Here is a 25,874-nt window from a genome sequence, read left to right as displayed (position 1 = left end):
GTGGCAGAAAATGTGGCTGGAAATTTATTGTCAACAACTTAAGAAAACTGGAGCAAACTATGAGCACAACTGGACAATAGCCTATATCAATTCATGCTGACTTCATTTTTAAAATATGTGGATACGAATTATTAGAAAATATCATGAAAAAGTATGTAGAGAAGCTATTTAAGTATTGCATACAAATAGCTTTCAAATTTTGTTTCATAAAATAGTATAACAAAAGTATTAATACCAATCTAACAATATTTAGTAAAATAGCTATTATGCATTGATCTGGGTCTCCTTGCGAAATCATTTGAATCCCTAATCTCCATACCTGTGAATGTGATCTTATTGAAAGAATGTTTTTTTTTCCTTTGTAAATGCTCTTAGTTAAATTCCATCAAAATAGAATGTGTCCTTATCCAAACCCTATCTGTGCATTGTTTTGTAAAAAAGGGAGAAGTGCAAATAAGGAATGCAGCCACCTGGAACTAGGAAAGAGGCACAGAGCGGTCACTCTCTCAATAGAGGTAATACTCTTATTTGAACTTCTAGCCTTCTAGAACTGAGAAAATTAATTTCTATTACTTAATGCCACATATGTGGCAATGTTTTGTTTTAAATCTTGATTTTACATTAGGTGAGAATTTACATTTCAGATCAACTTTATGTTCAATAGTTTAAACTACTAATCAAAAATTGCAACAATTTACTCTTCAACCACTATTTGATTTCTTTTCTCCCTCTTGTACTCTGCTTTTTCCATTTCACCCAATTTAACAGCATTCCCAACAAATTAAGATAATAACCATTAAAGAATTATGATAAAAAATCTTTTAAGTGATCCTTGCCCCTTCATTCTCTAATATAGCCAATCTACTATATTTATTAACTGGTATGGCACATGAGTATTTTTATACTATACTTATGATTATAACATTTATATTCTACAGATGCCATGGCTCATTTACCACCTACCATATTGAGTATTCACCATGATAAAGGTAAAACCTTGGTATTCACTTAACCCCCAAAGTGGGCATTCTTTGTCTATTTCTTTTACCTCCCATCTCAGCTTAGATTAATCATTGCCATTGACCTACAGCCTAGTTTTCCCTCCATAGTTGCAATCGGTAAGCTGTCCTTCCTACTATTATGGTCTTCTTTTTTAGGAATTGATCCTAAGATTTTTTCATAGATGTTGTTTGTCATCGTGTCTAGGCCATTTGTCAGAGTCTGAATACATATGGTAAATTGTCCTCTAATTATCATCTTTCACTCTGTTCTAGATTATCTGACAGCATTTTTCCCTTTATGTCTCATTTTTGCTTAAATATTTTTATATCAGTGTCTTCTGAAATTAGGGTTATTAGGCTACTTCAGATGCTGTTTCTGGAATTTCTACCTATTCTGCCTGAATCAAAATGCCTAACTCAAGTCCATTTTGAAAAATAAAATTCAGATTGGTTTTTCTAAATATTTATTTTTGCCCCTTGTGTAAGTCAGAATAGTTTTAAACAAAATACTGAATTATGTGTGGATATTTACTATTTACAATTAATTAGAAATAGGTATAATTTTACATGGTACAATAGTTAGGTACTTAGCAATTAATCAAATGGTCAGTAATTCTGTAGAATAGAAGACTTGACAATCTGCTTGCTTAAGTACTAAAGCAAAACCACTACCATAAAATCAATCCTTACTCAGAGCAATAAACTGCTGACCTTTAGGTTAGCAGCCCAACGAATAACCCAATCGGCCACCAGGGTCCGTTGTCATAAAAATTACAACCTACCGTGTTTCCCCGAAAGTAAGACATCCCCCCCAAAATAAGACCTACTTACAGTTTTGCCTCTTGCTGAAATATAAGGCATCCTACGAAAATAAGACCTCCCCGAACATAAAGTCTCCCTGATAATAAGGCCCCCCGAAGCTACCGTAACTCTGGACTCTGGACTGCAGTGGCTGGCGCTGCAACGCAGCTCACTGTTGGCCACAGCGCAGCCGGAGCAGACAGGAAGTGTGAGTAAATGTACCATAGATTGTTGTACGTGGAAATAATGGTAGTAACAAGAAATTCTTAATACTGTACGATTCACAGTTTGTCTGGTTATGCTGGTTTGTAATGACAACTACTACCGCACCGTATACAGGTAATAAATTTCTTTTTGTTCAACAATAAATGTGTACCATATTCTTCTTCATGGAAAAATAAGATATCTCCTGAAAATAAGACATAGCGCATCTTTGGGAGCAAATATTAATATAAGACACTGCCTTATTTTCAGGGAAACACGGTAGAAAACCTCATGAAGGAGCCCTGGTAGTGGAGTGGTTACTCATTGGGCTGCTAACTCCAAAGTCAGCAGTTTAAAACCGTCAGCTCTTCCTCAGGAGAAAGACTGGGCTTTCTATCCTTGTAAAGATTTACTCTCTCAGAAAGGCAGAAGAGCAGTTCTAGCCTGTCCTAAAAGGCTACTATGAGTTGGAAGATACTCCAAGCCAGCACGTTTTGAAGAAACCCTATGAACGGTTTTCCTGTCATTGTGAGTTGGAAATGAATCACTTGAACACATAAACAACTAAAATGGTATGCTCTGTTGCACAATATCAATAGTATGTGAGCCACTTGCATATTGGTTAACATATGCCATCCATAATAGTTAAGGTTCTTTGGGATGCAAATGACAGAAAAATACTCTCACTGATATAATTATAATATGTTTGATATATTGAATGAAAACTTTTAAATTTAAATAACTGATATTTCTGTATATAATCCTAGTTAATCAATGACTTTGAGAACAAAATAGTCTATTTGTCTCGGATTCTCATAATGGAAACTATTTTTTTAAAACTCCTTAAAAAGACTTGCTGAAAGAATAATGAATTCTTAATTTATCCCATAGATTGGTTTTTACGTATGAAGAGGTAAAATTAATTGAATAAGGTCATAGAATTTTAATCTATAAATCAGAATATCAGTTAACACCCAGGATTTGTTGATGATGGCAACAAATGTACAAATGTGATTGACACAATGGATGTATGGGATATAAAATGATTTTTTTAAGCTGCCATATTTTCAGCTGAGAAATTATAAATTTTCAGCTGTATTGTCTTTACATGGAACTCGACCAGACATTGTGTCTAATATAAAATGCTTTTGTTAAATATGCTAATAATACCTGTGGTAGTTACATAATCTGGTGTCAATTAGGCACTTAAAAAGATTATGAGTGAAGGGGTGGAGTCTGGCTTGTCAATCAAGATATAACCAATGAGGACTCTGTGTGGGCATGGCCTTCTCCTGAGAATTCTGGGAACTCCTGGATTTTTCCCTTGGAGGCAGGAGACACTTCTCTCTTGCCTTCAGCTCACTCCCTTGGAGACTCTACTGGCAACACTGACTTCTTGAGATGATGCTCGACTGACAAGACTCAAGGCACTAAGCCCTGCGAGCTGGAGAAGCCACCAGACCTCTGGAGCCAGAGAAGCCACATAGAGACCCCTGCCAGCGCTGAGATGCTTACAACACCTCTAAATCCCAGGACTTCCAACCCACTGGCCTGTGATCCTCCTGTAGTAGTCATCATTGCATGTGTTTTGTGAGTCTGAAAAGGATTTTCTAGATTGGTATCAGACATATAGGCTAATATTGGACTTATGGACTTGATCTGGACTGGGCTGGGATGTTTTCTCAACGTTTAATTGCTCTTGTATATAAACTTCTTTTTTATACACATATACATCTCCCTGGATTTATTTCTCTAGTCTACCGAGTCTAACACAATATCCATTATAAAATGTTGTATTAGTCTGGGTATTTTGGAGAAACAAATCCACAGCAACTCATATATAAGAGAGAATTTTATGTAAAGAAAAGGTGCATCACGAAAACATCCCAACCCAATGCTGCCCAAGCCCACAAGTCCAACATTAACCCATTAACCCAACACCAGTCCACAAAGTCCTCCACCTCACAAAACAGAGGCAATGATGCCAACTGCAGGAGGAAAGCTGAGTCCGTGAAGGAACAAGCATCTCAGCACTAGCAGGGGTCTCCACACGGCTGCTCCAGCACCCAGGGCTGCATCGGGATAGGTCCATGTAGCTTCTCCTTGGTGATGTCTTGTAGGAAATCAATCTTGCAAGCTGAAGCAGGGAACTGCTAAGGCAGCTGCACCCGGTGCAACCATCACAAAACAAGAGACCGGAGACCTAGAAAGGCGAGGCTTCACCACCGATTTATCCCTCCGCCTTTCAACCAGACCCACATGTGATTATCGGCCAGGTTGGCACAATTAACTAACTCTAATGTGTATTTTTCAACATTTAACCCAAAATTGACTTTGCACAAGGACAAAATATCAGTTTGCTTATGTTATTTTCTAAGTATGTTGAAGGCCCCCTCTACTCAATAATAATATCAACTCCATCTGTTTTCTGTGATTTGAAATGTCATGGGCTCCTGAATCCTGCTTTTATATTCATATTCTGTGGTAGTTAGTGCCGTGTTAAGTGTTCTATCATTTTAATTATTAAAAAAGTTGCACTCAAATAAACATTTTTCTTTTTTTTTCTGTTTAAAAAAATAATTTTATTGGGGGTTCTTAAAGCTCTTTTTTTAAATCATTTTATTAGGGGCTCATACAACTCTTATCCCAATCCATACACACATCAATTGTGTAAAGCGCATTTGTACATTCATTGCCCTCATCATTCTCAAAACATTTGCTCTCCACGTAAGCCCCTGGCATTAGGTCTGATAACAGTGTGATGCAGAGGGCCTCTTTCCAAAAGTAGCCCCATTTGCAAAAGCTTATTTATTTTCTTAGACCTGATGTCTAAGAAACACAGCTTTGTAAGTTGTGTTGGTAACCCTTAATTAATGGTAAACTAATTATTGTAAATTATACAGATATTACAAATGCTTATCTAACTAGAGGTGTCCTTTTGATGAGTTTTCGTTACCATATATACTCATGTATAAGTTTTTGTATTTTTTTTGTTTTTTTTAAATCATTTTATTGGGGGTTCGTACAACTCTTATCATAATCCATCCATCCATCCATGTGTCAAGCACTTTTGTATATTTGTTTCCCTCGTCACTCTAAAATCATTTGCTTTCTACTTAAGCCCATGGGATCAGCTACTCATTTTCCCCTCCCTCCCCGCTCCCTCCTCGACCATGAACGCCTCATAATTTATAAATTACTATTATTTTGTCATATCTTAAACCATCTTATATCCCCCTTCACCCACCTCTCTGCTGTCCATCCCAAGGGAGGAGATTATATGTAGATCCTTGTAATCTGTTCCCCCTTTCTCCCTCACCTTCCATCCACCCTCCCACTATCGCCACTCTCACCACTGCTCCTGAGGGGTTCATCTGTCCTGGATTCCCTGTGTTGCAAATTCCTATGTGTACCAGTGTACATACATCCTCCTGTCCAACCGGATTTGTAAGGTAGAATTAGGGTCATGATAGTTGGGGAGAGGAAGCATTAAAAAACAAGAGGAAAATTGTATGTTTCATCAATGCTACACTGCACCCTGACTGGTTCATCTCCTCCTCGCGGCCCTTCTGCAAGGGGATGTCCAATTTCTCACAGATGGGCCCTGGGTCCCCACTCTGCACTCCCCCTCATTCACACTGTTATAATGTGTGTGTGTGTGTGTGTGTGTGTGTGCTTGATGCCTGATACCTGATCCCTTCGATGCTTTATGATCTCACAGGCTGGTGTGCTTCTTTCATGTGGGCTTTGTTGTTTCTCAGTTAGATGGCCACTTGCTTATCTTCCAGCTTATAGGGCCCCAGATTCTATATCTTTTGATAGCTGGGCACCATCAGCTTACTTCACAGCATTTGCTTATGCACCCGCCTTTTCCTCAGAGATCATGTTGGGACAAGCTGGTGTGCTTCTTCCATGTGGATTTTGTTGTTTCTTAGTTAGATGACTGCTTGTTTATCTTCAGGCCTTTAAGATCTCAGATGCTATATCTTTTGATAGTCGGGTACCATCAGGGTTCTTCACCACATTTGCTTGTGCATCCATTGTCTTCAGCGATCGTGCCAGGAAGGTGAGCATGTCAGACTGCCAAATTGTTACAACAAAGTGTTCTTGTGTTGAGGGAGTACTTGAATAGGTAGGGGCCCACTGTCCATCTGTTTCCTTAATACTAAACCTATAAATATATGTACATAGATCTATTTCCCCCTTGTCATATATAAATATACTTATATCCGTATGTGCCTGTATTTAGACCTCTATAAATGCCCTTTGTCTCCTAGTTCTTTCCTCTATTTCTTTGTACTTTCCTCTTGTCCCACTATCATATTCAGCCTTCATTTGGGTTTCAGGAATTCCTCTGGGTTACATTGCCCTTCATCCAGCCCTGCCAGACTTCTTACACCCTCCTTGCCACTGATTTTGTATCACTTGTTGTTCCCATGTCCCTGAGTTTATTAACACCCACTTCCTTTCCCCGCCTCTCCCTCTCCTATATTCCCCGGAATTGTCATCCCATTGTTCTCTCTTCCAGCTTGTTTATCCTGCCTATCCCTTCCAGGTAGACATGCAGTGACAACAATATGTACCATCACAAGACTGAGTACAATCAAGCAACAATAGAAACTAAAACAATAACTACAACAACAACAACAAAAACCCTATAAATACTTCAGGTCTATTTGTTGTCCTTTACAAGTGCTTTCCAGTCAAGTCTGATGGGTGTGCCATGCTCTGGCTCCATATCTATCCCTGGGGACTTAATTGCTCTGCTCCCCCCACTGCTCTGCTGCATGCCCCCTGTGGCTGGCTTCAGGGTATTGGGCTCAGGGAGGGCACAGTTCCTGCTGTGTGTCTCTAGTGTTGTCCCTAATGGTTCTATGGGTTCCATTTCTATGAGAAATGCTGTGTCCTGTGGTGAGGCCAGCTGCTCTGAGCAGAAACATTGTCCTCAGACCTTAGTGAGCCAGGATGTGCTTCACTCTTTTTTTTCCCTTTCCCCCCACATTGGCTCCTCTGTGCTCTGATCAGACAAGTCCCCCTTCTTGAGCTGTAGCTTCAGTGTTGTCCTCTGAAGTGAATTCTTTGGGGCGGGGGGTGAGGGAGGGTGGTGATGTCCACTTAGTTGCTAATGGGGACAACCACTCTGGTCTCTCTATGTATCCCGCCCATCTTATCTAGATAGACAAGACATAATAATAAGCAAAAAAAAAAAAAAAACCCAAGAAAGTGAAAAACAAAACAACATGACAAAACGAAAATAAAAACAAGAACTACAAAACCAATGGCAAAAATAGAAAAACCTATAAATAGTTCCAGGTTTGTTTGTTGACCTTTAAGAGTCTTTTCTGGTTGAGTCTGATGGGGTGCCACACTTTGGCCCCAAAGTCTATTTTTGGTATTCCCCAGAGACTTCATTTCTTTGCTCCCCTTGTTACTCTGTTTCATGCCCTTAGTGTTTCTCCCTGTGTGGTGGGGTCAGATCAGGCACAATTCCTGTACTGTGTCTCCAGTCTTGTCCCATGTAGTACTATGGGACAGTGAGGGATGTCCTGTCTTGTGCTGGTGCTGGTCCTATGGTCCTCTCTTTGCATTGGCTGCTCTGAGTAGGGATATCATCCTAGGGGTTTGTTGGTCCAGGATGTGTTCCACTCTCTCTCCTTCCCTCTCCTTTGCTCCTGTGTGCTATGATCAGAGGCACCCCTCTCCAGAGCTGTAGCTTCAGTGCTGTCCTCTGAAGTGCATTCTTCTGGTGGGGGGAGGGGAGACCACATAGTTGGGATTGAGGCCAGCCCTGCAGACCTCTCTATCAGTTCCCTGCTTCTTGCCAGTATGTTGTATTCACGTCTTGGCTCACCGGGTTGAATTCTGGTCCCTCTTTCCCTCTCCTGTGGAGCTATAAACAACACCCTCCCATTGGGTGGGTTAGTGTCCCATTTCCCAGCTACCGATGTCTTTTTTTCTCTCATTCTTTTCCCCTCCTTTTAAGTTGGCTGCCATATGTATCCCTGGATTGGGTCTGGCCCCTGCTATAGTGCCTGGACCTCATCCTAGGAATGTATGTTTATAGTAGCTTTTCCCCTATGTCCCTTTTGCATTTTTAAGTGTACCTCAGCAGACTCGTGTTGTACTTGTCCTTTTGTGCTTGGCTTACTTCCCTTAGCATAATTTCCTCCAATTCTTTCCATGCAGAGATGTGCTTCATGCATCCATAACTGGTTTTTAGGGACGGGTAGTACTCCACTGTGTGTACGCACAAATTTTTTAATCCATTTGTCCGTTGATAGAAGTCTGGGTTGTTTCCAAATCCTTGCAATTGTGAGCTGCGCTGCGATAATCATTGGACACAGATGTCTGGCTGTAATTTGTTTCTTGCCTCTCCTGTGTATATGCCCAGTAGGGGAATTGCTGGGTCATATGGGAGCTCAATTTCCATCTGTTTTAGATATCTCCAAATAGATTTCCATAATGGCTGTACACACCTATAGGTCTACAAGCAGCGGATGAGAGTTCCTGGCTCACCACAGCCCTTCTAACACTTGTTACTTTCTGGTTTTTTGATTTGGGCTATCTTTGAGTGTGTTAGGTGGTATCTCATAGTTGTTTTAATTTGCATGTTTCTTATGGCTAATGATTGAGAACATTTCTCATATGATTATTGGCCATTTCAATTTCTGCCCTTGTGAAACTTCTGTTCAGTTCCTTTGCCCACCTCCTCAGTGGGAAATTATTTTTTTTATTATAAGCTAGCGGATTATTGTAGATTTTAGATTGGGAAAACATCTTTAGCAATGACACATCATAAAATATAACAGTTATAAATTATGGTTGGCCTTTTTTGTATTTCAGACTGCTTTTTATTACATTTAGCTGATTTTATTTTTTAATGAGTAAACGTAAACTATAATGGAAAAGCAGAATTTAAAGATAATAGAAAATTTTCATGAGCTTTTTCGAACTCCCTCATATTTTTTAACCTTAACATTTGTCTGTTTATAATTTTAAAATTCAAGCACAATAAAAATAAAAATTAAATAACTATGAGTCCTTAAACTATGCAGTCTTCCAATCATATTTGTACACAATAGAGGAAATCAATTAAGGATTTTTTAACATTTCAGAATTCTTTCAAACATATTTTCTCTTCTCTTCATTACACATACCAGGTGTATGTCAGTATTGATCTTCTGAGACACAATGCTGTGGTTGTTAAATTCTATGTCTACCATCTCTTGCTTCCCCTTCACCTTTCTGCTTGCACAGACTCTGTTCCTGCCTCAAGAGATGCTGGTACCTGTCATGTTTCCATTTATCTTGGATATACTGGACCCTGCATCCACTGACCTGCGAACTTTCTGTATCCCACTTCACCTTTCTGTGTCATCTGGGGCAGCTCCATGAGCCTGAGGAGGACTCCAACTAGCACTAGATCAATAGACTTTAAGTTGGATTGGATACCTTCTTTATTTAAGATTACTTCCTGATATAAAGCTCTTGTGTATACATATGAGTATCACTGATTTTGTCTTTCTAGACAACCTAGTCTAATACAAATGCCAATATGGATTAGATAAACAAGAGATTTATTTAGGAAAATGTCTGTGAGTAATGAACGCAGAGGTCAAAAGGAGCCAGGGAGAATATTTAGTCTACAATGCAAGTCTGATACCAATAGAAATGAGAAGAGTGAGCAATAAGAAAGAAGATCAAACCACACAACACAGTTACAAAAATATAATGGCTAAGGTGGTTGAGAATCCACCTCCACTGCAAAAAAAAAAAAAAAAAGTTTCCCATGAGAGGAGTCTACGGTCAAGTTAGAATGGCCTGAATCTGTCACTCCCCCCTTGTTGGTCATTGCCTGAACCATCCCAGAGAAACTGTGTCCTCAGTATTATTAGCACAGTGTATCTAAAAGTTTGTCAACTGGAACGTGGAAATCAACTGTGCTGACCATGCCAGCTGCTCAGGAAAAGAGATCGGAGTGGAGGATGTCTATAGGTACAACAAGATCAAACTATAGATGATGTTAAGAAAAAATATCTCCTAGTAATCATTAATATTGTTTGATATTTATACAATAGCCTATATTTTAAGGAATTTATGCAATTAATCTTCAAAGCAACTTTTTGAGGTAAGCACAAGGATAAACATTATCCTGATTTTACAGATAGAGAAACTGAAATTCATAGAAGTGAAATAAATAGCACAAATTTGCAAAACTAGCAACGAACCTACTCTCTTATGAAATGCGACATTCCCTAAAATATAATACAAGATGTTCACACTTTTATCATTAAGGGGTAAAGTAAAAATGTCATCATTTACCTACTGTTCAAGGAATAATATAAAGGTACTAAGACAATTAAGGTGATGGTATTATTTATAACCAAAGCTATATTTTTTACTTACTTTATTCCAGAAGTTATTGCAGGTAGCAAAAAGGCAGCATATGTGTAAGAAGACAATGTTACTTTGTAAATTAACTACCCTTGTCTGTCTGTCACACTACTGTTGCTTGTGAGTTGCAATGATTCAGAAAGCTATGTCACCTGAAATTCAAATACCAACAGAATCATTCATGGTCAACAAGAGTTACTGATGCCTTAAAACCAAGATTGATTGCAAAGAAATACATGGTGATCTACCTCAAAATTGTATCCAGTGAAAACTCTAAAAGTCACAACAAAGCATTGCCCAATATAAAATGGGAAAATTATCACGTAGTATTAGTAGGCATTCAAAATACACTGTTTACATTAGTGAAATTTAGCAAACCAATGATTGTTAAATGGAGCAGGACTGCATGCCATTTCATTATATTGTACAGGAGTGTGGTAGTTACATAATCTGGTGTCAATTTGAAAGGATTATGAGTGAAGGGGGGGCGTCTAGTCTGTCAGTGGGATCAGTCAATGAGGCCTCTGTGTGGGCATGGCCTCCTGAGAATTCTGGGAAACCTCTTTTCTTCCTTGTAGGTGGGAGAAACTTCTCTCTCGGTTCATTCCCTGAGAGACAATTAATGCAAATAAAGACAAATGTCACTATGCTGATAGACCCCGCTTCCAGGGAACTAGAGGGGCCTCGTGGAGACCCCTGCCAGCGCTGAGATGCTCTACCACCACTGGATCTGAAAAACATTGTACCCACTGGCCTGTGATCGTCCTATATTCAGCACCATTGCATGTATTTTATAAGTCTGAAGAGAACTTTATGAATTAGTATTAGACATATGGGCCAATATTGGGCTTATGGACTTGATCTGAAATGGGCAGGGATGTTTTCTCAACATTCAATTAATCTTCTATGCAAATCTCTTCCTTATATACATACAAGTCTCCCTGGATTTGTTTCTCTAGTCTACCCGGACAACACAATGAGGTTTCCCTAGGTTAAATCTGACCAAACAGCAACTAACAACATTTTGTAAAAAGTAGAAAAAATCATGCCACTGCATTGTAAAGATTAAATAAAAAATCTAGACTAGACTCTTAGTTAAACATAGCCAGTTGACTATACATTTTTATCCCTAACTAAATTTATAGAAAAAATAATGAAAAAAATATGCAAAACTAAAAGGACAAAGCATAGGAGAGACAGTGGGTAAGAGATTTTAACAAACTTATAGAAGACAAGTCATGGGAGCTGAAGTAGCTGATTTGCCAGCGGAAAGGTTAAAGAGTCCATACAAAATTAAATTGCTAAGGAAAATTCTAGTTTGCCTGGAAGTATTAGATTATCATGGTAAGTGGGAATGTGGTGAAAGCTCAAAGCAGAGATTGTTTGCAAGTGTTCTCACAAAGTTTTTGTACCTGCAACACTGGAGAGGCAAAAGTTTTCCAAACATTAAAATCTAAAATGACTATTTGTTTGTTATTGAGTACTGATGAAAGCATTCTCTTGTATATAAAATGCAAAATATACATGCCTATTATGCTTTGGAAGATTTCAGGATCTGAATACAAAATTAATTTGATGAAATTTATTTATAATGATTGGTAACTGCTTGGTGGTGTTGTTAGGAGCCCTCTAGTAAGTTCAAACTCATACTGACTCAATTTAGAATAGGCAAAATGCTGCTAGTCCTGCACCATTCTCACAGTTGTTATGTTTGAGGCTGCTGTTGAAGCTATTGTGTCAATCTATCCCATTGAGATTCATCCTCTTTTTCAATGACCCTCTGCTTTATCAAGCATGATGACCTTTTGCAGAGACTGGTCTTAACTGATAACATGTCCAAAGTAAGTGAGATGAAATCTTTCCATCCTTGATTATAAAGTTACCAAACTGACTACATTTTAGGGAGGAGAAAATAATAAATCTCATAACTTTTTATAACAAGACTAGAAGCCGACAATGGAACAGACAGTGGATTGCTCATATGTAAGTTAAGGTTAAATCTGAGAAAAATTGAAACTATTTGGTAATTGTATATTCCATCTGGAGACATCCAAGTGTATATGTGCTGTTTATATTTTTGAAAAAGTTATGTGCAATGAAAGACATTGGTCTTTCAAAATTCTATCATGTGATGCCCAGTTTTCTTTCCATCACCAAGACCACATTTGCTAACTAGGGATCCTTTCTCTTTGTTTCTAACTTTTCCATACCAATCACCAGTATTTATCAAAGACTTTTAATTGTATGTGTAAATAAATTTCAGACTAAGACCACATTTGCTAACTAGGGATCCTTCCTCTTTTTTTCTAACTTTTGCATACCAATCACCAGTATTTATTGATGACTTTTAATTGCATGTGTAAATAAATTTCAGACAAAACTCTTTGGGAGAATAACTTAATTTATAAATTATTGAATTAGTGATTTGTACAAATACTTAAATAACAGTTCTATTAACCCATCTCCTTTGTAGGAAGATATTATTCTATCACAGACAACACTGAATTTTAAATAGATCCTGAAAGATTCATTTTGACAATGAATATAGCTCCATTTTTCTTGAATTTTTGAGTCCCAGCAGAATAAACCTTATGATTCTCTAAGTAAGAAAGGCTAATACCAGTCAATTTCAGCACACTGATGTACAATAAGTGGCAATGGAGGTGGACATATCTGACCTCCTCTGGCTTCTAGTTACTACCACAAGGCAGAATTCATCCATGCTCAATGATTCTTGACCTATTCTGATACCAACTGTTCCTCCTTTGGCATTCTATTTCTATGCTGGGCTCTATAATTTGTTTCAATTCCCACACAGAATTTACAAGTAATACTAAAAATTAAGGGTATTAATTAGGGAAGTTAATAGGTTACCACAGAACAAGGGAATCAATACTGCATGGATTAAAATCAGGAAAGGTGTGGTCATGGTTGTATCTTCTCACCATACTTCTTCAAACTGTGTCCTGAGCAAATAATCAGAGAAGCTGGATTATATGAAGACAAATGTGGCATCAGGTTTGGAGAAAGGCTTATTGACAACCTGTGATATACAGATAACACCACCTTGCTTGCAGAAGGTAAGGAGGACTTGAAGCACTTGCTGATGGACAGCAAGGATTGCAGCTTTCAGTATGTATTACAATGCAATGCAAGCAAGACTAAAATCCTCATAATGGGACCGATAGGTAACCTCATGGCAAATGGAAAAAGGTTGAAGTTGTCAAGGATTTGTCTTGCTTGGATCCACAGTAATGCTCATGGAAGCAGCATTTAAGATAGAAAAAGACTGATTGCAGTAGTTAAATCTGTTGCGCAAGACCTCTTTAGAGTTTTGAAAACAGGATGCTACTTTGAGGACTGAGGTGCTCCTGACAAAAAACCTTGTTATTTTCCGTGGCCTCATATGCAGATGAAAATTGGACATTGAATAAAGAAGGCCTAAGAAAAATTGATGCATTGGAATCGTGGTGTTGGAAAAGAATATAAGTACCATGTACTGCCAAAAGGACAAACCAATCTATCTTGGAAGAAATATGTCCAGAGTCCTTCTTAGAGGCAAGGATGATGAAATTTCATCTTACATAGTTTGAACATGATGTCAGGAATGCTTAGTCCCTGGGTAAGGACACCATATTTCATAAAGTAGAGGAGCAGCAAAAAAAAGAGGAAGGCCCCCAAGGAGACAGCTTGACACAGTGGCTGCAACAATGGGCTCAAGAATATGAACAATGTATGGCGCAGGACCAGGCAGTGTTTCATTCTGTTTTGCATAGGGTTACTATGGGTCAGGATTAACTCTATGGCACCTTACAACAACAACAACAACAACAACAAAAACAATGACAGCTTAACATATACTAGTATCAGCAAAAACTAAGGAGACAAACATTGGACCAAAACAATGTTGCTCCTCACCTACTTGGCTAGCAGACATGTTTCTCTTTGTTCCTTAGTCTCTCAGCCACTTGGTCCTATGGAATTTGCCTGAATAGGACAGAAAACAACCCACCTGTCTCTATCTCACAGTTCCATACTAGCAGAGCAGATGAGGACAAGGTAATTCAGTCTCAGTGACGCTCCTCTGAGTCTATGTACCACAGCCTCTGGTGAATCTTGGTCTTGGCAGGCTCTACCACTTCAGACAGAGTTCTTGGGCATGATCTTCCAAATGATCTTGCAATTTTTCTTTGTCTTCCAGATGTCTCTTATAATACTGAAGAACAGGTTTGATGGAGGAATGCTTTGTCTTTTAGCTGGCCGTACTCCCAAAGAAAATGAAGGGTGGTGTCTTAAGTCCCATGCCATGCTCTACTCAATCAGTATTAAAGATGGTCCTAAGGAAACAAAGCCTGTAACGTGATCTGCACTCTCTACTAAGGTCAAGACTTAAATCCACCTTAATCCTGTAACAGTCGATGTCTTCCAAAAGGTGATCATAGTCACAGGCAAGGAATTCCAAATTATAATATACCACATAAAGAATTATGGCTTGAAGAGTCATATTAATTGACTATATCTCCTTTATAACTAGCCTTCCTTAGTCTGGAAGCTCTGTTGAACCTGTTCAATGTGGTAACCCTGCTAGTATTTGAAATACCAGTGGCAAATCTTCCAGCATCAGAGCAACACACAAGCCACCATCATATGATAAACTGACAGATGAAAAGTCAAATGATTTGTAGGGAAGCCACATTACATAACCTTACTGTAAAGTCACCTCAGTGGTGCAAAAGGCTAATGTCATTGGCAGCTAACTAAAGATAAAGATAAAGTTGCAAGATAAAGTCTATTCAGAGTCTCCTTGGAAGAAAATGTCATCTGTTCTAGTTTTTAAAAATCAACCATTGAAATATTTTTGTAGAATAATTATATTCTGAGATACATGAGGTTTCTATGACTCATAACAGATTCAACAATAATGGATACAAGTGTTGGTGATGATAAAGATTTCTGATGCAATATTTTGCTAAAAAAATAAAATTAGTAACATAGGGGGAGCTTCAGAAAGTTTGTGAAAATATGGAATTTTTAAAATGGAAAATTTCCAGTTTTTTGGCATATAATACACATATCATACAATTCAATAATTCATAATAAAATATATTTTAGAACATTTTCTTCATCCTTATAGTTGTTGTTAACTCCCCTTTCTCTACCACATCCCCTGAGTCATTATTAATGTACCTAGGTCATTATTAATCTGTTTACTGTCTCTAGATTTACCTACCCTGGATAAATGTACAGAAAAACCATAAAAAACAAAAACAAGAAAACAACTAGCAATGACAAAATGAAACACAGAAAAACCGAAATCATGAAGAAAGCAGAAAATATTAAAAACTGGAACAAAGTTAAAGTTATACAAAAGGGACATGATAAGGTGTTACATTTTAACATAATTACATCTGCCTTAATTGAGTTTACAAAGCTCTCAGTCTTTTAAAAAGACTAGTCACATCCCTGGACTTAGATTAAAGTGGCTTGACCAGAGGTTTACTCCATGTAGGGACCCTACAAATAAATTTTGGGCTTCCGCTGTCATCCATAGTCTTCTGTAAACTGGTTTTTAAAATTTAATATCTCATCCCATTCCCTCCTCTAGATTTGGATTTTATTTATAAGTCTTAGATCATTCTTCTGTATGAATTAGCGCTCACCTTACTTAGATGGTTGTTTGTTTAAAAACAAGAATTTAAGATTCTAGATGCTATTCTTTATGATACTGGGTCACCATCTGCCATCCTTACCACATTTTTCTACAGCACCATATCATCAATGATCTCTTTATGAGGATGAGTACTGAGTAGGACAATGTCACATTTTTTCTTAGTTTTTGGCTACGATTCAGTGTGTATCCAAAGTACATCCATACATCTAGGGTTTATTATATCTGTGGAATATATATATATGTTCATATGGTTCATTATAGAGACATCTTTATCATTTTATTGAACAACATTATAAATCATCCCAATGGGCATAAGTAAATTATATTAATAGTATCATGCAGAATTTAAAGCACTCTTTTTTTTTTTTTAAAGCACTCTTGAGAAAAGGAAATTATGCATTTTCAAGCCAGTTTTTAGACCACAAGATATGGATTTTTTACTTTTACAGATTTACATGAGCAATGAGGGTTGGGGATAGGGCAAATCTTTAAAAGCAAATAATTCCTATGGGATCAAGTATCAGACATCAGAAGTCCCCAAACAAACAAATATATGGATGAAAATGATCGGGGTCAGAGTGGAGACCCAAAGCCCATCTGTAGACAATTAGACAATCCCTCACAGAAGGGTCACAAGGAAGAAATGAGTCAGCCAGAATGCAGCATAGCACCGTCGGAACACACAACATTCCTCTATTTCATAAATGCATCCTTTCCCTCCCTCCCTCCCCAACTATCTTAACCCCAGTTCTACCTTACAAATCTGGTTAGACCAGAGCTTGTACACTGGTACAGATAAGAGTTCTCGATATATGGAATCCAGGACAGATAACCCCCTCAGAAACAGTTATGGGAGTAGTGAAACCATGAGGGTAGGGAGAAGGTGGGGGAAAGATTGGGGAGAAACAGGGAACTGACTGCAATGATTGACCTATCACAGGCCCCCCGCCCCCCAGGTGACGAACAACAGAAACTTGGGGGAAGTGAGACAGCAGATGGTGTAATATATGAAAATAATAATAATTTCTAATTTTTCAGGGGTTCACGGAGGTGGGAGGTTAGGGGAGGAAAGGAAAAAGGAGTTGCTGATACCATGGGCTCAAGCAGAAAGAAAATGTTTTTAAAATGATGATGGCAACATATGTACAAATGTGTTTGATATAACTGATGTATGGATAGTTATAAGAGCTGTGAGAGCCCCAATAAAATTATTTATTTAAAAAAGCAAAGAGAACATGAAAACTGTAAGTATATGGTAGTTACGGGCCACCATACATTGGGAACCCTCAATGGAAAAGCTCAGAACCCAAGTCCAATAACCACCAATTCCATAACTTTGGAAGAACAGTAATTTATCATAGCCACATCAACTATTACTTATCCATTGGAATAACGATTAGCCTATTGAGATATAATTGTATGACAGTTTCTTAAAGCATTGGTATAATATTATTTTTTACTTGTGAATAGTTGAAATTAGGGAGATTGACAATTCTACCAGTAACCTTTGCCATGTTTTATTGCCATAATATTGGCAATCAAGACTTTAGACTCTGCCCTTTAGAGGGACACAACAGCCTTCACAGCCTCACAGAGAGCATGCTCTCAAATGCTCACTGCAACAGAGTTCACAATAGCACAAATCTGGAAATTCTGGTATCTACACACAATGGAATACTATGCATCCCTAAAAAATGGTGATGAAACCACAAATAAATTATGCAAAGTGGAAACAATTATGCAAAGTGAAGTTAATCAAGAATAAAATGACAAATATTGTATAATTCCTCAATTCTAAAGATAAACATCAAGACAGTCAGGCTTCTGTTCTCAGGTAATATAATCTTCTAAACTAATGTCCCAAGTAAGGAGGTAGTGAGTCTGCCTAGTGCCCATGAACTGCACATCACCCCCTTAGTTTCACATCTTAAACACCACCTTTTGAGAGTAGGCCTCACCTCAGTTGGCCTCCGTTCCTCAAGAGATGGTGAGAAGGAGAAGTCCCTGCCATGTAATATTGTTCTACGGTCCTCCCAAATCAAAAGCCACTCCTACAAGAATGATTAGTGCATCTCACTGGAAATTTAAGTTGAGAGGTGTGAGGGTATGTGTGTGTATGTGTGTTTGTGTGTGTGTGTGTGTTTGTCTCAGAAAAGCCATTTAAATTTCCACTGGTCCATAAATCAGGTGGGATAACCTGTTATTGGGAAAAATGCATAACGCTACTTATATAGCATCAGTGGGAGAATATGCACTGTATCATGTTCCTAAGTGATCACTTTTAGCTTCTATCTTGGCCATGGTTCCCAGGCCTTCTGCTATTGTCAACTGAGACTTTAGATTCTGCCTTTTTGAGGGGCACAAGAGCATTCACAGCCCATTGCACAAGCTTATTGAAGCAATCTCACAAATTTGTATGCAGATGAACAATTTATTTAAGCTAAACTTGGTTAAATAGAAGGCATATTTAAAGGACATTAGGCCACTGAGTAATATTTCTCATATCCACTGTATACATCAACTTTTACATATCCATTGTAATCAAGATTAAATTAGTCTATTGAGACAGAATTGTATGGCAGTTTCTTAAAACATTGGTTTAATATATTATTAATTTTTACTTTTAATAGTTGAAATTAGGGGATGTTGACATTCCTACCTGTAATTCTTGCCATATTTTAATAAATGTATATAAATAAGCAGCAATGTTTTTGTTAGGTACCAATGATATGGCTTTCTATTTATAGGAACCCTACGTACAACATAACGAAACACTGTCCAGTTCTATACTATCCTCACAATATTTCCAATTATTAAGACCATTATTAAAAACACTGTGCTAAATCTACCCCTTTGAGATTCTTCCTCTTTTTCTTGACACCTGACTCTAAAGCATGATGTCCTTCTCCAGGGACAGGTCCCTTCTGGTGGCATACACCAACAAAATGAGACAAAGGATTTCCATCCTTGCTTTCAAGGATGTATTTCCTCCAGCTGTATTTCATACAAGACAGATTTGTTCATTTTTCTAGTGGTCTATGTTATATTTAATTTTATTTTCCAACACCACAACACAAAGATATCGATTTTCTTCAGTTTTTTTAATTTATTAACCAACATTTGCATGCACACAAGGCAGTTGAAAAAAACATAACTTGAGGCAGGTACACCATATCCATCAAGTTAAAATATTTGGTTGTTAGCACTTTAAAGAGATCTCTTGCAGCAGATTTTCCCTTTGCAATACATCCTTTTATTTCCTTACTAATATTCTACTAATATCAAGAAGTCCAGACTAAGATAAAAAGCCCTGGGTGTGAGTAATAACTAATTATATAACTAGTGAGAATCATTTTGAGAATTCCTCAATTTGATGGGTAAAAAGGCCACTTAACTGACCATTTCTTAAATTCTTTTTTCATTTTATTTATATATTATCTCAGACATGGGGAAAATATACAAAATACCGTTGCATAGCCCATAGAATGAAACCAATAATAGGATCCCAATAACTCCCCCACTGTGTATTTGACCCTTTCTCCCCCCCCCATATTTCCCTCTCTCCTCCCCTCTCCTTCCTTCTGTTTTCCTTCCTCTTTTGCGTTCACCCCACAGTCTTCAATATCTACTTTTCATGTTTCTTATCTGTCACATGGGGTCAGTATGACGTCATCATCAATTGGCCATTATCTTACAACAGAAATTAAACAATTGTTTAAGACTGTCATTGCTGTTGTGAGATAATGGCCAGTTGATGATTATGTCATAGTGACCTCATGTGACAAAGAAGAATTGTCTTATAGGGTTTCCTGGCTTGTAATCTTCACGAGAACAGATCACCGAGATTGATTGCTAGGCCTTTTCCTGCAGAGCTACATTGTTCTATTTCATATCTCTTACAAGTAAGAAACTTTCCATACATGAGTGTCACACAATATCAGAACTCATTGGTGCTCATTCTCTAATAGATTTAAATATAAATATTCAATTTTAAAATCAATTACTGTTAATATTTAAGGTGATTTGTAATTAAGAGATATAAATGCTTATTTAGATGTAAACCAATATATTTGTGCTTATGTGACAAAATAATGGTTTAACCTTGACGAAAACCATTTTTATTGATGTTCCTTTATGTTCAAGCTGAAACTCTTATGTAGAAACTAAAAGTTCCTTTGACTGATGTATACAGGAACTTTCAATGAGTCACTGCAGAGGTTCTGGGCTAGTGGGCGTGTTAGACCGGGTTGTCTGGAGAGACAAATCCAGTGTCACTCATACATATAAGAAAGAGTTTTAGGTGTGGGATGCAGTGGCATTTGGATTTTATGCCATCAGCCTTGCTGTGGAGCAAAGCTTGTTCCCCTCCCACACAGGCATGCAGATTGAATTTATCAAAGCGTTAGCTATGGAAAAGGCTAGTCCCCTGCTGGTTAGGTGGGAATTTGCCAGGTCCTAACCAAGCTGCACAGGTTTTATGGAAAGAACTTTTCTTATGTCTGTGAAGGTTGGATTCAAATGGAAAACCAGCAGGTGCTGTTTATGAACAAAATAAAATCCATAGGAAAGTGATGTCCCCAAATTTTACCACTGCCACACTAAGATTCACCATGTCGATGCTCACACTACTCTCTATGATGATGTGGTGGTCCAGGTGATGGGACTTCTCTGTAGTAATAGAACTGCACTCTAATAGTAGGATTGCTCTCTAATAACAACCAGGCTTTGAAGAAATTCATGCAGACATATATCCTTGCTTCCCAGGGCTTTGTTGCAAATAAGTTCTATGCTCACAATGATATCTTCAGATACTAAGATGAAGTTTTCGGTGGCTTTGTCACTGAGACTCAAGAAGAAACTGAGGAAGAGTAGAGGATCCTGAAGAAAGACAACAGATACCAGAGGTGATGCCTAATGATACTTGAACATTCTTCGATCAGACTACCAGCAATGACTTAGTAGAACATTTAGAGGAACAAGTTGCTTGAAGAGAGACTGATCCTGAACCAGAACCAGAGCAAGAGCCTATATCCGGAATCCAAGTGGGAAAAGTCTGAGCCTCTATTAGAAGAATCTGCTCCTGAGGATGTTCAAAAGAGTTCTTCCCTAATTATGCTAAGCAAAGTTAGGCAATGACAATAGGACAAGTACAACATGAGTCTACTGAGGTACGTATAATCAGCACAGTAGTTATAGAAGAAAAGCCACTTGAAGTACAGGTAGTTGGGTGGGGCTACACCCAAGGGTGTACATGTCATTCCAACATAAAAAGGGGAAAAGAGGGAAAGGGGAGGGAGAAAAGAGGGCAGGTAATGGGGGAAGACAGTGGCACTGAGGGAGCAAGGCATTAACCCACCCAGGGGAGAGTATTGGTTATACTTCCACAAACTTTGGAGTGTTCATGCAGACCCCACCACAGTGCACCAAACCATGAGGGCAATGTAGCCACATGGAGAAACGCATGAACTGAATGGGCTATAGGACTGGCCCCAATCAGAATCAAACTGACTGACCCCCTCCCTAGAAGTATTCACGACAGAGGACAACACTAAACTTACAGGAGGAGAGAGGGGCTGGCCTGCCACACCCACATGGAAACAACCCAAGAAGGAAAAAGAGAAAGTGAGTTTCTAGACCCCATATAGGCACACCAAGCTCTAAGGATGATGTCCCTGCATGGAGCTGCTAAGGCACAGAGGATTATAGGATTGACAACAGCTCGAGACATGATGACCCCTCACTGGAGCATACTGCGACAGAGGACAATACTGGGGACACACAGCAGCGAGTGAATCCAGTCTGAACACCCCACAGAACAGTGACAAATCCGAGTTTAAAAATTACTTTCAAAAATTTTGGGACAGTGGTGGAGCAGCGAATCAATAGCTGTGGGAAATTACTTTATTTTGGTTTTGTTTGATACCAGTTCATCAGGTTCTTAGCAACGGACCTAACAGGTGTAGAGGTGAAGTCACCTGAATGTAGAAGAGAAGAAGAATCTAGCAGCCAGGGAAGGAGACCATAAGGATGACCACCCGCAGGGACTTGGTGGCCTTTGGGGTGGGCTGGGTGGTGGAATAAGAGGCGCTCCCTGCGGAGGCATGGTGCAGAAACTAAGATTCAAAGTGGGAAGGGGCATTGCTCCAAGGCAGTAAGTACCTCTTCACTGGTCGAGATGTGGCAGTACAGACCCTAGTTGCTACAGAAGAGTGAGTTTCTTGAACCAGCCATTGGTATCTTGGATTATGACCTACGCTCGTCTATTATAAGCTACTTAAGTGTGCAAACTCTTATACCTTTTTGTGTTCATGGTATGATCTGTCCTTTTAATCCTTCACTTCTAATTTTGTGAAATGATATTTTAGGAAAATGGATTTTTAAAGAAGAAGAAGAAAAGAAATACTGAATTCTCTTGCATATACAGACAGAATTTTTTTACCTTAAAGAATGAGTCTTGCTTATTACTCTCAGTTGGTGTGTTTAATTCACTGGAATATTTCTTACTTATTTCTACATGTTTTGAAAGCTGTCAGAAACAGGACTGATAAGACATTTTGAAGGCAAGAAAAACTGAAATTGTTTCTTCTTTTGAGATTCATGACTACCTTTGTTGTAGAGAATTTGTCAATGGAAAAATTGACAATTTTGATCCTTGTTGGTATGGTTAGAAACAGAATGAAAAGTATTAAATTTTTTTATATCACAAAACTATCAAAACCCATTGGTTTTTACCATTGAAATTAAAATAGTGAGAGGTAGGTTTTAAATGTGTAGAGTGTAACTAATATGATTTTTTCTTGAACTTTTGATATTTTGAGGTAGTTTTTCTGTGTATAATTTGTATTTGTTTAAGAAAAAACTATACACACACACACAATACCTCCTAAATTTGAAAAACAAAACAAGAAAACCCGGTAACTCTGCTGTGCTTTCTATTTACCTTTGATTTCATTTTTGGCAGCTTTTTAAAGAAAAATAATTTTTAAAACTCTAGCTTAGTTTTATTGATCACTGAAAGTGGGAAATTTTATAGTCCCCCTTCAACATCTAGCTTTTCACATTTGTTATAACTTACTCTGAAACTGAGTTTCAAACTGGAATGCCTTTGAAGCCCAGTGCTTCTACAGAGGTCCTCTGACCATTTAGCCTTTATTTCAATATCTCATCAGATTCCTAATCATAGCCCATAAGAAGCATGGTGACTTTAATAGGACTTTGCAGATGTGCTTTGGTGTCTGCTAGTTTTTGGTTTTCCCCCCTTTAACTCATACCCATGTGGTAAATATTCTGTTTAGTTCTGGTTCTCTTTTGTTCATGGGTATACAGTTTATGTTATTGGAATGGCCAATTGTTATTAAATATTTCTGGAAGGAAAAAGTAGCTTTAAGTATAGAAGCAATTATATATCAGGAAGGCATCCAAGCCCAGTCCAACTCTTTTCTATGTATATGATTCTAATCAGTAAGTCTCTCTTAAGACTTAGGTTGCCGCAGGAGTGATGTAGAATGGTGCACCAGGAAGTGGAAAGATCACAGGCTGGTGTGTGCAGATATATGTGGATCCAAGATCTGTGCAAACATAGCAGGATGCCAGCAGCTCCTAGGGTTCAGGTGGGTCACATGGGGACACACTTCAAAGAATACAGAGTTCAAACAGGCAGAAAGGCAAAGTGAGAGAGTAATTCCCAGAGTCCCTCAGTCTTAGACAAAAGGCTTATGATATTAAAGAGCTGTCATCAGGCTGCAAATTGATCAACAGGTTTGAGTCAACCCCTAGCTAGGAGTGTGTAGTTGACATAATCCCAACTTTCCACTAAACTGAAGAATAACTCACTCTCATCTAGTCAATGCTGGTGGTTCAAACTAAGGACCATGCAGATAGCAGCCAAATGCATAATCACTATGCCACCAGGGATCCTTACCTTCCACAGAGGGTAATAATAACATTTACCTGTAGAAATTAGCTCCTTGAATTTTTTCATGTTATGTTAACCATTTAGTTTTACTAAATTATTTGTCAACTAGCATTGGCTTGACATTACTAAGTAAAACTTTGTCCGAACCAGAAAAAAAAGGCATTTAAGTGTTAAGAAAATATTTATCCTGTCAGTTTGCAAGGAACGATGAAAGATATGCTAGCTATTATAACAAGGTGACTTCCAAATAGTGTAAGTGTAGACTTTGTTGTAATATTACTGTAGACTTTGTTATAATGTTACTAAGTTGACCATCACTCAAAGGTACAAATATCTGGTAAGTAAGCTGCTGACCAAACACTGAGGATGTGAATATGTGGGTCAGGGAGAACGTTGAACTTTTACGGAAAACATATAAAAGATTTCCTGAAAATATGGAGACAAAAGCTGTTTTGAGTGCATAATTCATTCCAGAGAAAGAACTTCTGACAACACATGGCAGTTCCGTAAAACAAAGATAGCTTAAGAACTTTATAGGACAAAAGCCAGAGAAATGCACAAAAGGATAAAAGGAACATTTAAAAGGATAAAGATAATTCCCTCACCCCCTTCTCCCAAATAAGAGGTAGTTACAGCTTTAAGAAGTATAGATTTAACATTTAGTATGCATCAACCATATCTCAGTTCATTAAATCCATTGCTATAGATTCCAAATCATAACGACCCAAGAGCACAAAGTATAATGGGCCCATAGGGTTTCCAAGACTGTAATCTTTATACAAGCAGCCTACCCCGTATTTCTCTCACAAACAGAAGATCTGAACTGCAGAGAATTTAATCACTCTACCACCAGGCTCCTGCAGGTACAATACCTTCTTGAATTCCCAGAAAAAATGTCAACGCACTGCCATCAAGTCAATTCCCATACGCAGTGCTATATCGAATTTACTTTTACTGAAATGAAATCGTCAGAGGTTAGGGCCTTTTCCAAACACACATAATAAAAAATGACAGAGTCAGAATTTAAAATTCTTGATTTAAATGTTTTATGATTCTCTCACTGCATCTTTGTTGGAACCTATGGAAACAAGGAAAGATATACAAATCCCCTTCAGCTTTACCAGTTCTTTAATAGAGCATTAGTTAATATTAACCATTTAGATTAAGAAATGATGATGTTGGTCAAAGCATATTGTTCTATGCATGAAAAGTAATGAATAATTATTTGCAACAATAATTATTTTTAATAATTATTTAAGGAACAAGTCAGGGATAATTCATAACATATTTCAGATAATATCAAGTATACCCATTGATGTGTGCCAGTGGTGACCCAAGGCACAGTATTTTCAATCACCTCATATGTGTGTAAAAGTTGGACATTAAGTTAGAAAAATTTAAAAATAATCTATGTATTTGAATCGTGGTGCTGTCGAAGAATAATGGAAGTATTATTGATTGTCAAAATAACAAATAAATCTGTCTTGAAAGAATTACAGACAGATAGTCCTTAGTGGCAAGGATGGTAAAACTTCAACTCACTTACTTTGATCATGTTGTCTGGAATGAGCAGTCGTTGAAGAAAGAAATCGTGCTTGGTAAAGTAGAGGAAGACCTTCGACAAGATGGATTGACACAGAGGCTACATTGATGGACTCCAACTTATGTGAGGATAGCACAGGACAGGGCAGTGTTTTGTTCTCTTGTAAATAGGGTCATTTTGAGTCAGAAACTGACTCAACAGTGCCTAACAATAACGGCAATCCCTGCAATGTAATAGAGACAGGACTGAGAGATAAATGACACTGATTGTCACTCAGAGTCATGAATCTTCTATTAGCTTATATGACCCTGGAAAATGATGGTGATATTACTATTTCACATAGAG

General features: G+C 38.0%; 1 pseudogene; it reads left to right on the top strand.

The window, feature by feature from the left end:
* Nucleotides 1-12,232: 12,232 nt before the first annotated feature.
* Nucleotides 12,233-21,207, top strand: LOC101649126 (annotated as a pseudogene).
* Nucleotides 21,208-25,874: the final 4,667 nt, after the last annotated feature.

This window comes from Echinops telfairi, unplaced genomic scaffold (genome assembly GCF_000313985.2).
Source record: "Echinops telfairi isolate 266 unplaced genomic scaffold, ASM31398v2 ScPeMD7_42;HRSCAF=159, whole genome shotgun sequence".
NCBI lineage: Eukaryota > Metazoa > Chordata > Mammalia > Afrosoricida > Tenrecidae > Echinops > Echinops telfairi.
This window is presented reverse-complemented; position numbering and strand designations above follow the sequence as displayed.